The following is a 15,895-nucleotide window of genomic DNA, read 5'->3' as shown; positions in this document are numbered from 1 at the left end:
GTTTTAACAAAAGCTAGAGTGAAACATAGAAATGCAACTCCCTGAAATTTTCTCGGGGTTTTGTTGGTTTATTGCATGAGCCATTATTAATTTGGGAAAATTTAGCAAACAGTACACCAAGTAAAGGCCACTAATAATTTTTATACATAAAGTTCCAAACTGAGCATTTCAGTACACGAAATCTAAAGTCCAACCCATTATCCATACTCACCGTTAATAACGCCGTTAACTCTTATGTAATAATTCATTTATCAAAGGGTAATTTAGTACTCTCTCACTCTGCCTTTTTTGGTCCAAAAAAAAAAACTGGATCTCCTCTCTCTCTCTCTCTCTCTCTCTCTCTCTCTCTCTCTCTCTCTCTCTCTCTCTCTCTCTCTCTCTCTCTCTCTCTCTCTCTCTCCCCACATACCCAAACCCAGAAAACTCTATGACCCCGACGACCACCGCATCTCCTCCACCTTCCAAATCCACACCCACCAAACTCGCCCGCATCTCCTCCACCTCGCAGCTCTGACAAGGTCGCCATCGCGCAAGCCCAGTCCCTCCTCAACAAGCCCCACGACCACCTCGTCTACTTCACCTACAACGTCCTCGCCTTGACCAAACTGTGTCATTTCACCAAAGCCGCGTCCGAGATCGATTCCCTAGAAGACCTCAACAGCTCTCGGTATCGTTACGAGGGGTATCCGAATGTGTACCCGAACCGGGTCGGGTCTATGGTGCAGTTCTCGCTGCGGTGGCTTTATGCGTTAATGCCGATCAAATTGGGCCGGTGGCAAGATGGGCTGGACCGGCAGTACGTGCTCTTGGACATTGTGAGGAGTAAGGTGAAGGAGAAAGGAGAGATTGGGAGCGTGAATGTGTGGAAGAGGAGGGAGGTGTTTGTGATGAATGGGATAATTAGCTTGACTTGAGAAGTTGAAGTTGTTGTTGAACACCGGGATTGGGATTAGAGGGTTCAGCTGGAGATTTCGGAAGGGTGGCTCCAATTTTGGACCTTTTTGTTGGATCTGAGCTTCAATTGGATCGGGATTGGGAGAATTATGGTAATGGTTGTTGATTCAGCAGAGGTGAAAAGCTGTGGATTGATGGTAATGCTTGGAATTGCAGAGCTGATCAGGATTGGGAGGGGGGAAGAGAGATGGGTGCCCATAGAGAGAGAGAGAGAGGCGGGTGCTCAAAGTGAAAATATGAAGAGACCATTTTACCCCTCAAATTAACGACGTCAGTAATGGCGTGAATGGATAGTGGGTAGGACTTTAGATTTCGTGTACCGAAATGCTCGGTTTGAAACTTTATGCATAAAAATTATTAGTGGCCTTTACTTGGTGTACTGTTTGCAAAATTTTCCCTATTAATTTTGAAACACTCGGGGAATTAAGGAAGAAACTGAAAACCCTTTAAAGGGATCATTATATATTTATATATGTGTGGTATATTTTTCCACAATTGAGGTTAAAGATGTTAGGCATTAACTAATGGTTGAAATACAAGCTCTCCAACTTTGAAAATAACTAGTATATATTGATATACATGTACATATATAAATTATTACTGGGCTTTCGGGCCAAGCTTTTAAGGGCGGGGGGCTGGCCAGGCCTTATTCAGGCTTAAATGGGTTGGGCTTTGGGCAAGGCCTAGGGTTTGAACCCTCCACCCTAGCCCTGCCTAATGCCCACACGGGCCGGGCTTAAACAAGCTTTACTTCGGGCAGGGCCAGACTTTTCTTCAATGGGCAGGCGGGCTTTTGCAGGCGTCCAGGCCCGCGGGTCAAATGATGATCCCTTGGTATAAATATTTGCTTGAATCTTTATTTGATGATGTCTTTGTAAAACTTTGTTCGTACACTCTATTCCATCACATTCAAATCACAATCTCTCTCTCTATATGTAAAGGTTTATTCATCCAAACGAACAAGAACAATTTCAACAACATTCAAATCAAAGGGTGCTCATCCTTTTTCACATTTTCTCTGTTCAGAAAAGGGTAGTCTGTGTACCCAACTACATCAGTGTAGAAAGTCTCCCTAATATACTTGTTCAAGGGAGCATTCAGCTTAAACCTCAACACCAAGTCAAGATTCGAGATAAAATCCCGACCATACGACAGTAAATCAGCATCACCGAATGCCACAGTTTCCTAACTCTCTAGTAAACCCTCCACTAGCCATGAATGTTCCTTCATAAGCTTCTCACAAAGTACTCATAAATTGAGCTTCTCTGTCTTCATCAAACTCGGCCAAGCCATGAGTAGCAAAACGAGGCTGAGTCACATGGAGATAGGCGAGCTTTGAGCCTTCGTTGTATTGAAGCTTATTAAGCCTGTCAATCACAGCAAGGCCTAGGCCAAACGGGTTGGAGTCCATACGTAGCGTCATGAAAATCAATAGCTGGTGAGATTCTAACAACAACTTTATCAGCACCCAGGGGTGGATCGATGTTACAGTTTGAAGGGGTCCCGACCCCCCCCCCCCCCCCCCCCCCTTGATTGTTGTAGATGACATGTTTTGCAGCTAAAGAGTGTATAATTAACATATGAAAGTGTTTAATTTAACTGCTGGACCCCCCCTCCCAATTCTTAACCCAATCATATTAAATAACTTTAACTTGGCTATAGTAAATAAATAACATAATAGAACAGCAAACAGTTTTGTTTTTTGAGAAATAATGAAGTTAAGGAGTTAATTACTTTCTTCATTATCTAGTGAGTGATATATATTGATTTTTTTTCCTTTCCTTTGGTTACATATATTTGATCTCTTTCTTTTTGTAAGCTAGGTTAATAAAAAAAAAAATTTAATGATTTGTGCATGGAGATATTGTTTTTGATACATATTTTCTCTATTTTCTAAATAACAATACTATCTTATCAAAAATAAAAAGTTAAAATTGTCATGTCAAAAACTTATATTCAAGTCTGGACCCCCCCCCAAGTTTCAAATCCTGGTTCCGCCACTGTTAGCACCAATGGCTTCAACTACTGCTTGAACAATTTGAATCAAGAATTTGCAACAGTTTGCAAGCGACCCACCATACTCATCAGTTCAATCGTTGATTCCATCTTTCAAGAATTGATCAATGAGGTAGCTGTGTGCCGCATGGATCTCAATTCCATCAAAACCAAAGACACACCATATAAGAGTCAAAGTTAGCTACTAACTAGAAATGGTACCCGCGCTTTGCTGCGGGATTTGTTGTTGTAATAATTTACAATAATAAAAGATATAATTGAAAATGACTTTATTATTGATCAAACTGATAAAATACCATATATTACATCAATCGGAATAGTATTTTTGTGAAGAGACGGAAACTGTTCCCAATTGAACTGCTCTACTAAGTACTTCCATATCATCTGATTCCTCCAAGCCTTTGATTTCCATCACCACAAATTGTTCTATGATCCAATATGTATCCCTCTGGACACTCAGCTTCCTGTTTTGTTGTCCAATAGTTGCATCTAGCAGCATTAGCAGTACCTCACCTGGAGGCAACTCCCCTCTTGAATTCAATTTTCGTATCAGTCAGACTTGATTTGGCTAACCAATGTCAGTAACTGCTCTCTCATCCCTAAATGGTATATTACTTTACAAAGTGCTTAGTGGCCAAGAAGAAGCTTCCGCTTAATGTCTCGATGTATCAACTTTGGTTCAATGGTGTTGTGTAAATAAGCAAGACTGCAAAAAGTATTTCTTGTTAAATAAGAGCAACACCTTGGCATCAAAGGCAAAGTGAGATATATATGGTGACGAATACCTCCATGAAGTCACTGCTCCAAGTTTCCATTGTTGATATACATGCAGTATATCTGAGATAAATATTTTGCTCTTGACACTCATAGCAGGTATGCACAATTATATATCAAGAGTAGGTGGAAAACAAATGTACCCATCGAAACCCAGAAACAGACGATAAGAAAAAAACTCAGCAAGTAAAATAAAAGGTAGTAAAAGAAACAAACCTCGTTTGCCAGCTCGGCATAGTATGCCCAAAAACTACCTTGTGTAATCTTATCGAAATCAGCTAAGAAAAAATCAAAATTCAAAAGGAATTTAGGAAAAGGTGGATTATTAACCTGAAGAATATCATAAGAGAAGACGAAAAATAAGAAGAGAAGCCATACCCGAAGACATATATGTCTGATGGATTATTAACCTGAAGAAAATTGTCCAGATTAAGGCCACCATAGGGAGGTTTCCCCCTACATTCCAGGTTACTACAAAAACTCTGAAAGACAAACCCGAAAGGGATGTATTTAAAAATTTGTGTCATATATTGTAATAAGGAAAGCAACATGAAATACACACAGGCAAAAAAAAAAAAAATCAAATTATGATTACCTAAAGGACTGAACATCTCAACCCATGGGCATTTGAGCCCTTTTGCCACTTATAGATTGACTCTCAAGCACTGGATCAGATTGTGCTTCTGAAAGAAGATAAAAGCATGATAATTTTCATGCTAAGATACTTAATACTACAACATAGGTATAAACTTTCAGCTCACCTATTGCACGTATTGTAGTTAAATTTTCTCATGTAAGGAAGATAAATAGTTCCTGATCAGAGAGCTCTACGCAAACTATTTTTAAACTTTTATTAAATATATGCATGTGTTTTCATTCTGTGTCTTCGTTTATGCCTTTACAGAAATATTGTCAAATATATACTACTGCAATAAGAAAGAGTGATTATTTCGTTGTATAAATTGAATTATATCTTTCTATTCTATGAACATCTTCTGATAACTTGGAACCCGAGCAGATTTCGGTGAGAATAAATAGCTATGTCAATATATATATTTATGTAAAAGTAAAAATAGATTGGAATTAGTCTACTCATTTCATTTCATAGTCCCTTTATATAGGGATAGAGTTACAACGGAAACATTAATTACATTGAATGCTGATTGATCTATAATTGTTCTGATTGATGGTAATCACTGATTCCCTCTCCGTCAGTTGCTTTGACCATGGCACACAATATGTTTTTCCTTTAACACTCCCCCTTGTGCCAAGTCAAAGACGAAATGGTGCATGAGTTGTTGCCTCACTAAAAATCTTGCCAAGTAACAATAAAAACCCTGTGGGACAAAAATACACCTTGGTCGAAGGAAAAGAGCACAACTCACCTTCTACATTTGAGAATGACATGTGTGTGTTAGACTCCCCCTGATGTCTACACCTCCCCCTGATCTTTACATTAATCAAGTGATCTTGGAAAGTCTTCGCATTCCTATGCTTTTCACATGTTTCTCAACTGTGGCCTTAGGTAGTGATTTGGTGAACAAATCTGCCACATTCTCCTCAGACCTTATTTGATTCACTTGAATCTTGAGGAGGGCCTGTTGTTGATGATTGTAGAAAAACTTTGGCGATATGTGTTTTGTATTATCACCCTTGATATATCCTAGCTTCATCTGTTCGATGCAAGCTGCATTATCTTCATAAATGTAAGTAGGCTCTTCAGTGGTAGAACTCAAACCACTAGTCCCTCGAATATGTGTGATGATAGCTCTTAACCATACACACTCACGGACCGCCTCATGTAGAGCGATGATCTCTGAGTGGTTTGAGGAGGTAGCCACAAGGGTTTGCTTGGTTGATCTCCAAGATATCACCGTGTTCCCAATGGTGAATACATAACCATTTTGGGAATGACCTTTATGTGGGTCAGAGAGGTACCCAGTATCAGCAAAACCAACCAAAACGTCATTTGGTGTTTCAGTATAGTGAGTGGCGCTTTCGCCATCAACATTTCCTTTAGTGATTGCAGTTCTATATGCAGTCCCTCTTGTCTCTCTGTAGGGAAAGAACAGTCCCAAGTCAATGGTTCCTTTTAGGTATCGAAGATGTTCTTGATACCATTCCAGTGACACTGCGTTGGCGCTGAGCTAAATCTAGCTAACTAGTTCACTGAGAATGCAATGTCTGGTCGAGTAAATTGGGCTAAGTACAATAATGCGCCTATTGCACTTAGATAGGGAATTTCAGCTCCCAACACCTTTTCGTCATCTTCCTTTAGACGAAATGGATCTTTCCTTGCATCCAAACTTCGACCGATCATGGGAGTGCTAGCAGGATATGCTTTGTCCATGTTATATCGCATGACTTTTGGACATATGCAGACTGGTGGATTAGTATTCCACAAACTCGGTGTTCTAGTTCAAGGCCTAGATAGAATCGAGTTTTCCCAAGATCCTTCATCTCAAATTCGGATTTCAAGTAGCTCGCGGTTTCTCTTATTTCATCAAGAGTACCAGTTATGTTCATATCATTGACATATACTACTACATTTGCAAATCTGGAACTTGTTTTCTTTATGAATACGCAGGGGCATAATTCATCGTTCTTATATCCCTTTCCAATCAAGTGGTTGCTTAGACGGGTATACCACATCCGCCTGGATTGTTTTAATCCGTAAAGTGAGCGTTTCAACCTAGTTGCAAACGCACTCCGTGGTTTAGAGTCACTTGACTTGGGTAATGTAAGGCCATCAGGCACTTTCTTATATATCTCTGAATCTAGATCCCCATGGAGATATGCAGTAACCACATTTATGAGCTGCATTTCCAGTCCTTTGGAAACTACTAAGCTAACTAAGTAGCGGAACGTTATAACGTCCATTTTGGGAGAGAATGTCTCCTCGTAGTCAATTCCAGGGCGTTGTGAGAAACCTTGCGCCACAAGGCGAGCCTTGTACCTCAGAACTTCATTCTTCTCATTACTCTTTCTGATAAAGACTCATTTATGTCCTACAGGCTTTACACTTAGTGGGGTTAGCACTACCTGACCAAATACCTGTCCCTTTGTCAGAGAATCTAATTCTACCTGGATTGTTTCATTTCATTTAGGCCAATCTGCTCTTTGTTGACATTTTTCAACAGAGCATGGTTCGATATCATCGTGCTCCATGATTCCTTGAGCAACAGTATATATATATATCATCAATGTGTATGGAAGATCTTTCTATCAACTCATACGCACTCTCATAATCCTTTGAGATTTCTTTGTTCTCTGGAATCATTTCAAACATCGGAGCGTCCTCCAGTATTGATTCATGAACATAACTATAATCAGAGACAATCTCATGAGAGGGATTCTATACATTGATGATTGGTTTGTGCCTTACTCGCCCTCTTCTTCCTTGGGTGAGTGTCAATCGAACCAAGTGACCTCCCCCTCTTCCTTGGGGAGCCACGGCCTCAACCACACCTCCACTAGTGCGGTTGCAGTGCCTCTATTTGCGGCACCGTGCCCCTTGTTGGGGACTTCTAACCTTGCAGGCACATTTGCAGCTGGTATATGTGATCTCGTCACTTTTTCGATATCAGTAAACGCATCAGGCATCGAATCTGCTACGTTCTGAAGATCGATTATTCTTTTCACTTCACTTTCACTTTGTGAAGTGCGGGGATCAAAATGAGACAGAGTGGGGACAAACCACGACAGTTCCTGTCGTTCCCTTGGAAAATCCTTTTTCCTATCTCCCCCTAACGACGGGAAGACTGTCTCATCAAAGTGACAGTCCGCAAATTTAGCGGTAAATAGATCACCTGTCAAGGTTTCCAAAAAGCGGATAATTGTTGAGGATTCGTATCCAACATAAATACTTAATCGTCTCTGAGGACCCATTGTAGTGCGCTGTGGGGGCGCAATAGGCACATATACTGCTAAACCAAATATGCGTAAGTGTGAAATGTCAGGCTCATATCCAGTTACCAACTGGTACGCAGAAAATGGTTGGCTAGTTGTGGGTCTGAAACAAATAAGTAAAGCTGCGTGCAATATTGCATAACCCCATGCAGATATAGGCAGGTTGGTGCGCATAACCAATGCCCTAGCCACCATCTGTAGCCTTTTGATGGTGGTTTCTGCGAGACCATTTTATGTATGCACATGGGGTACAGGATGCTCTACATCGATCCCAATAGGCATGCAATAATCATCAAATGCTTTTGATGTAAACTCTCCAGCTTTATCAAGCCTTATAGACTTGAGGTGATCAGGGTGGTGAGCCCTTAAACATATAATCTGTGCTAGGAGTTTTGCAAATGCAGCATTTCTTGTGGACAATAAAACGACATGTGACCAGATTGTCGAAGCATCCACCAGAACCATAAAGTACTTGAATGGTTCGCATTCTGGATGGATAGATCCACAGATATCTCTTTGTATCCTTTGTAAGAATGGAATGTTTTGTTTTGTATCTTCAGCATAGGAAGGTCTCGATCCTGTTTTTGCTAAAGAGCAAGCTTTGTAAAATGAGTGATGTGCCTTTGAATTAGTCAATGAGGCATAATGGGAGGGAGGTAGTGCTTCTGGTACTCCAGAAGGCAATGACTGCATTTGAGCAATACTAGAACCGACACCTTGCAGTGTGGAGGATTTTTCTCCCATTTTTCACTCGAAAGAAGGGATGTCCATGTGAGTTCTTTAAAAAATACGGATCATCACCTCACGACCGGGGTGCCCTACACGGTCGTGCCAAAGCCTGTATGAGTCAGTGTCCCACATTTCATTGTTGGTGACAACATAGGATTCAATAATCCGAATCGTAGTGAGGTACAGTCCACTAGATTGACTCATAAGTTTCTCTAAAAATGTATTTCCTTCCACATTCATTAGAGGTAATATGAAGGTATTCAGTTCCATTCTCACAGTGTGTTTTTACATGATAATCGTTGGCACGAATATCTTTGAAACTTAACAAGGTTCGATTAGCTCTTGGTGCATATAGGGCATATCTCATATTCTTTAGAGTATTTCTATTTTAGTAGAATGATAATCTTTGCATTCTAATAATTTTTCTTTTTCTAGATGCATTGCTTTACATCTATATATTGTTATTTCAAACCATGTAAATATGTGTATAGGAAATAAATTTGAATAAATTCAGTGCTTCAGAATAAAATTCAAGATTTATTAATAAGCCAACGATAATCAAATCAAGGTCTTATTCTAATTCATTAAACCATTATTGAAATAAACTTTAAGACCAAGTAATAGTCTAATTAAAAATGAGGCATTATGCCTTCACAACTGTTTTTGGAAAATAAAGTAAATAAAGCAGATCAGTCAAAATCTGGGGTATCGGTTGACTGAGCAAGTTCCTTGTTGCCATTTAAGTCTGCAATTGTGAGGTTGACTTCTGGGTCATGGCCTCCTTCTTCCATATAGTGAGCCTCTTGTTCTTTAGACTCCCTATACCTCTTGTAATTGGCTGCTACTCTGTTGCTTGCTTGGCAGTTCTTGTACCAATGCTCAATGACTCCACACCTATAGCATGGTTCATTGCCAACTCTATTCTGTTTGACTGAAGGGTTCTTAGGTGCCCTTTGCACCTTGTTTCCATGACCACTAGGACCAGCACCACCATCGCTGCGCCATACATTGGGAGGGCCTCCATGGCCCATATCACGACCCCTATGTCCCTTGCCACGTGGTGCATTGTTGCCACGTGGGTAGGGATCAGCACGTCCAACCCCCTTTGCATTGGGGTTCTTTCCACCTTTCACTTTGCCATAATTAGCCTCAGGAATTTTCTTTGTTCCAACAGGCCTGGCATTGTTGTTTAACAAAACCTCATTATGCCTCTCAGCCACTTGCAGTAGGTTGATCAGCTTGTTGAAGGTTGTGATTCTTTTGTTATCATACTCCAGCCTATACTGGTTTGCTAGTATAATTGCTGAAGTAGGAAAAGTGGAAAGAGTCTTCTGGATCATATCATCTTCTGTGAGTTCCTTTCCACAGAAATTTAGACGTGCCTTTAGGCGCAACATGTCCTTGTTGAAGTCATTGACCCTTTTGTAGTCAAGCAAGCGGATTTCATTCCATTGAACGGTCAGTTCTGGGAGCAAGGTGTCATGAATGTTCCCAAAACGTCCCTTAAGGGCATCCCACAGTTCTTTGGGTGTCTTCAACTGAAGGTACTCCCAGCGTAGGATAGGATCAATATGTCGCCTCAGAAACATTAAGGCATTTGCTTTCACCTTGTTAGATAGTTCATCATCTTTGGGGTCGGTAATGGTGGCAGTGTAGTCTCTTGCCGCAAAGGCAGTTTCTACATCGGAAACCCAACGGTGGTACTCAAGTCCTTCTGAGTCCAAAATGTCAAATTCAGGTCGAGTTGGATCAGCCATCTACATAAACAAGAGAGAAGATATAAATTACACAGTCATAAAGACATCCACGTGAATTATTATTTTCCAAAATATGAATTAGATTTCAAGACCAAGATTCGTAATGGTCACACATTTTTTTTTTTTTCGATGCTATGTGAAAATACTTTATCACAGTAAGTGTGTGTATAATGCGCATGAATTTTCATTATCATGGCCAAACGGTATTGATATGTTACATTAAAAATAATCATAGCACATTTAAATATAGCATATAAAAATAAACTACATGGCATGCTCAAATTTCACAAATATACAACAAATTATATACTACTCATAATAATAGCAATAATATAGCATGCGTAAAATAAAATATAAACAATAGCATAATACAAAGCATGCGTAGGCATAATTTATATAAGCGTAAATAAAAATAAAGACATGCTTAAAATTTCACAAATAAACCATAAACAATGAAATATATAATCATGCTTAAAGGTAATTATATAAAACATAAAAACAAGACATGCTTAAAATGATCAAAATTATCTAATTAAACATGCTTAATAACAAAATATAATAAAGGTATAAACAATAAGGTATGAAGCATGCTTAAAAATAGAAAAAAATTCTAATTATAAATAATTAAATATACCATAGTATGAAAATAAAAGAGAACATACTTGGTTTCGAGAAAAACAATCCTAACGCACGTGTGTGTTGATGCAGGCGTGCGTAATGATGTTTTTTTTTTTTTTTTTTTTTCGGGTTCTGTTGGGCCTGCTGATTTGTTGGGCTGCAGGGCCTGTTTTTTTTTTTTTTTCGTTTCTGGGCCTCACAATTTTTCTTTTCTGGGCCTGCAGGTTTTTTTTTTTTTTTTTTTCAACTACCCCACTTTTTTTGTTCTTGGGCCGGGTCCTGGTTCTTTTTTTTCTGGGCCGAGGGCCTTTTCTTTGGCCTTTTTTTTTTTTTTTTATTCTTTGGGCCGGCTCTATACTGTGAGCCAAGTCACCTTCTTTGTTTTTTTTTCTTCTTTCTCTCTCTTCGCGTCTTCTTCTTCCTACAGGTTCTTCTTCCTACAGGTGATCGATCAGGTTTGTAGGTGGCTGACTCAGGTTATGGTCGAGCGCCGGTGTCCGGGCGTGGATGTGAAGGCCGGTCTGCAGCGATGTTGGGCGAGCGCTGCTGTTCGTGCGCCGATCTGGATGTGGAGGCCGGTCTGGGCTGTAGGCGGAGGCGAGCAGCAACGTGGTGGCAGGGGCTGCGCTGGGCAGATCGAAGGCTCTGTGGGCTAGATGCGTCCGTGCTGGGATCGGTGGGCTGCTGGGAGGAGAGGGCGGTGCTGCAGGTGAGAGACTGGGATGAGTTGGGTGCCCTTAGCAATTCGATGGAGATGGAGGCTGGATGGGGCGGGGCCGATCCGGTGGTCGGGGAAAGAGTGCAGCGCTGGTCAAGGCTGAGGCTGGCCGGTTGAGGGTAAGCTGCTGCCGGATCGAGATGGGCTAGGTTGAGGCCGGTGACGTTGTCTTGGCGGTCCCCGATCTGCAGGGGATTTTTTTTTTTTTTTTTTTTTTTGTGGAATTGGTGCGGCAGAAAAAAAATCTAGGGTTTGGTTTTTTTCTCTTGGCTATTTGCTCTGAGCGTGCTGATAACGTGTAAAAGTAAAAATAGATTGGAATTAGTCTACTCATTTCATTTCATAGTCCCTTTATATAGGGATAGAGTTACAACGGAAACATTAATTACATTGAATGCTGATTGATCTATAATTGTGCTGATTGATGGTAATCACTGATTCCTTGATTCCCTCTCCGTCAGTTGCTTTGACGAAGGCACACAATATGTTTTTCCTTTAACAATTTAAGCATTTCCTTAGATTTTGGTTGTTTTGAAGAAGGGATCGAATCAATTGCTCTGTAACATAAGTGATTAAGCATCAGAACCAACGATATGAAACACACCAAGTTTTACCTTCGATTAGACAAAGAACTCAAATGGGCACTTCTACATCTGTTTCGTTAACATAAGTGATTAAGCATAGGAACCAATGATATGAAACACACCAAGTTCTACTTTCGATTAGACAAAGAACTCAAATGGGCACTTCTATATTTGTTTAAACTTTTTTAAATGTATGCACTGAAGTGTCATGGACTTTAAACATATCTAAACAAATGACACCAACGTGAACAATTTAAGGGAGAGAACTGAATTAACCTGAAGAGTATTTTTCATGACTGTCATAAAAACTTGAATTGGGGCTGCATCATAATCAAATTAATTGAAGAGGGGCGCACGTTGCATCAGATACCTAAAATGCTGCATCATAATAAAAGCTAGTGTTAATATACCTAGAATGCAGCATGTATTATGATGTATTTTCAGTTGGCTATCAATTAGTAGACAGTAATTGATACTATGCTTCAGTATGGAAGGTCATAATGATGCTGGTCCTATTGATAGTGACCTAATCTTTATATTTCAATCATTCAAATTATTTTGTGTTTTATGTATTCTGCATTTGTTCTGTTATGTATTAATCAACCTATAGAGAGTCATTTGATTTTTTAACTCCACTGTAAAATGAAAATTGACAATTAATAAAAACAACAGGAACAGAGAGTAATGTATCAATCATTTGTGTATGAGTAAAGAAAAGAAAAATAATCTGTTTCATGTTATGCATATACAATTTTATCTCAGAGATAGACAACGCTATGTGATTCTCATCGATCAACACTAATATATGAACTAATTTGTATCTCATATCATCCTTTTATCATAAGAAAATATAGTTATATATCAGGTGATAATGACTATCAGTGCATACCATGTTGTTTAACATGAAACCATATATGTCTAAATGTACTATGTAGATCAAATTATGAAAACATATGTGACCGATTGCATTTGTATACATACCTAAAATGGATTATTTGAGGAGTAGTGGGCACCAAGCTAGAGAGTAGAGATTAGCTGAACTGTTAGCTTCATCAAAAGCAAATGGAGCTTATAAATAATCTGCTATGCCAGTTTCAGTTGGTGTCCCCAAATAAATCACCACCCCTTCAATACGTACAACCTCTAGACTTAGCGCACACTACAAAAATAAAGAAAGCAAATTCAACGTATGAACAATTCAATCAAAAACACTTCAAATTTCAAAAACTAAATCACAACCCAAATTTTCACACATGCCAATCCTTCTGATAGAAACCAAATCAAAATTCACAAAACAAAATGCTACCACAATCTTGGATCTCTCCTATTCACAAAACAAACCCAAATTCACAATCCAAAAACGCTACAACAAATCAAAAATTCAAAAGCTGTCAAAACCAAGCCCTTCCTATTTTCTTTAAGCTAGCCCAACCTTTATATCTCACAGCTTCATCAATACAGTTCATACCTACCTTTGACGATGCGTCTCTATCTAAGAGCAAAACCGAAAGTAGAATGAACAGTTTGCGATTGACTGAAGGCTTCCAGAACACACCACAAAACTCACGCCTTTTTTATCTCTGTATAGAAACTCGAGGGCAGAACCGCCATTTTTCCGATGTGAACAGTGATGAACAGTGCTTATAAACAGTGTAGGAGCTTTAGTATATAGTAAATATGTGCGATGAAGAGTACGTAAAATTCTCATCTTAGACGCGTTATGTTGTCAAAATATTGAAATTGGCAGTGTAACAATGTTAAGTATTATGGAAATGAACCAATGATGCGACAAATACAAAACTGACCTGCTCGAATAGCATTTAAGCCAGCGCGGGCTCAACAATCTGAGATATTTCGTGGGTTTCGAGCCGTCGAGGCTGAGGATAAGTGTCCTCAGAACCATCTGGCAACGGAACGTTCCATCTATATGAAATGGGATTGTTGGTTGAAGAGACAGGCGAGCCCCCGCCAGGTTGGTAACTAGAACAAGTAATGATCATTATACTGCTGAAGTATGCAATATGAAGCTCTGCCAATTTATATATATAACAAATTACCTTGATGAGAAGCACGACCTACATGCCAAAGTTGACAGAAAATAATGGCACCTTTGGCGTGAACGGTGTCGACCACCTTCCTCCATTCCTCAACCTGTTCATCTCTATAAATCCCAGGAACACGTGGATACCTGCTTCCACCATAACAAATTACTTCTTCCAACCAACAAATTTGAAATAAACGACTTCCATTACTAGTCAATGAAGCATTAATTGAAAATAAATATCATTGAGAAACATTGATAATTATGAAATGAGTAATTACCCAACACTCGTGTCGGAGAGCGGAGTGGCTTCGGTGATAAGAAAGGCCACCGGGGGTTGATCTCTGAGAGTAATACTCAATCATCGCTGGCTGTGGAATTTCGTTCGGAGCTCGACACCTTGCCATTGGCGCAAGCACGACCCTGTAAACGCAAGAATAAACCCATCTAAACATTCAAAGACTGAAAATTACAAACTAAATTCGCTCAATCGTACCTGTAGTATAATGTATCGAAGAAAATGGTACTTAAAAGAAATGAATATTATTCCAGTTGATATATATAAATACATTGATTGCTAAATGGTACTCCATTCATATTTTTCTGTTCAAATTTGTTTCTCTTTGAGAAAGAGATCACACATTACAGATGCATGTTCAGCTTTTACAAAATTATGTATCAAATTGGCCAATGACGAAACCCTATGTGTTGTATTTGGTAACGAGTTTTTCAAAATAATATTTTGTCCGATTCATCAGACTAATAAAAGGTATACTCTTTTCATAAGGCCTGCTCACCTAAGGGAAAGTTTTTAAAGGATTGTGAGGGATAAGTGAATCTGACGGCTGAAAATAAATGCACAGTTGTTATAATTTATGCTTTTATATTTAATACATGTGGTTTAGATGCATTTGTCTCTCACAGTCTCTTAAAACTGTCTCTTAGGTGAGCAAATCTGCTCTTTTCATTAACCTATATCAATTGGACCATTACCTTGACAGTGATTGTTTTTTTTAATTTTTTTTACTTCAAATGCATGTGTCTTACCACAAACGTGTGATAATTTCGGATCATACAATAATTACTTATGAAATAATAATATTGGCAAGGATGACATCGGTAATTCAGAACTACCGATTAATTTCTCTCCCCAAGTAAATGAGCAAAGCATCAAAACAATTAATGCAACTGCGCAGTGCGAAACTCGGAATTGGGACTGGACTGACCTGTGAGAGAGATTGGAGTTGCCCATCTTGTAAGGAGAGAACAGAGCGAGTCCTTTTGATGAAGAATCGCCCATTTTATGTATCTTTTCTTTGCTATTTGAGGTATAGAATCTCAGATGAATAAAGCTATGTACAATCATTGAACTGGAGTTGTAGAAAGAAATGCTAGAGGTTTTTATATATATAGGAAGACAGTGGCACTCTAAAAGCGTCAACGATGACTCTTCCATTGGTTCTTCTGGTGAGTTCTAACGGTGGCGATCGAGGACTATATTGTCAGGTCACAGTGAATAGATTGGAAATGTTATTTCCGGTCTGAATGTTGGCCCATGAATGTTTTTTAAATTATCCGACCTCGTTTGCTATGGAATGAACTTTCCCCGTGCAAAGACAAGATGACCATCGTGTTTTGACATAGAGGGGCGCTGAGTTGGGCTTGGACGGTTAAATTTCGACCCAATCTTTGGGTTCGATCAAACTAAGTGAAGTTGCAATGAAGTTCCTCATAACATAGGGAATCCACACTTCCAGAAAAAGGAAACGTAGGTTGAAGAAAAATATCTACTTAG

At 39.3% G+C, this 15,895-nt stretch overlaps 1 pseudogene; it reads right to left on the bottom strand.

Moving 5' to 3' along the window:
* Nucleotides 1-1,935: 1,935 nt before the first annotated feature.
* LOC112183580 lies at nt 1,936-15,483 on the bottom strand (annotated as a pseudogene).
* Between the last annotated feature and the right edge of the window lie 412 nt (nt 15,484-15,895).

Source organism: Rosa chinensis, chromosome 2 (assembly GCF_002994745.2).
Source record: "Rosa chinensis cultivar Old Blush chromosome 2, RchiOBHm-V2, whole genome shotgun sequence".
Taxonomy (NCBI): domain Eukaryota; kingdom Viridiplantae; phylum Streptophyta; class Magnoliopsida; order Rosales; family Rosaceae; genus Rosa; species Rosa chinensis.
Note: the sequence above shows the minus strand (reverse complement) of the source record. Positions and strands in the feature narration are given on the sequence as shown.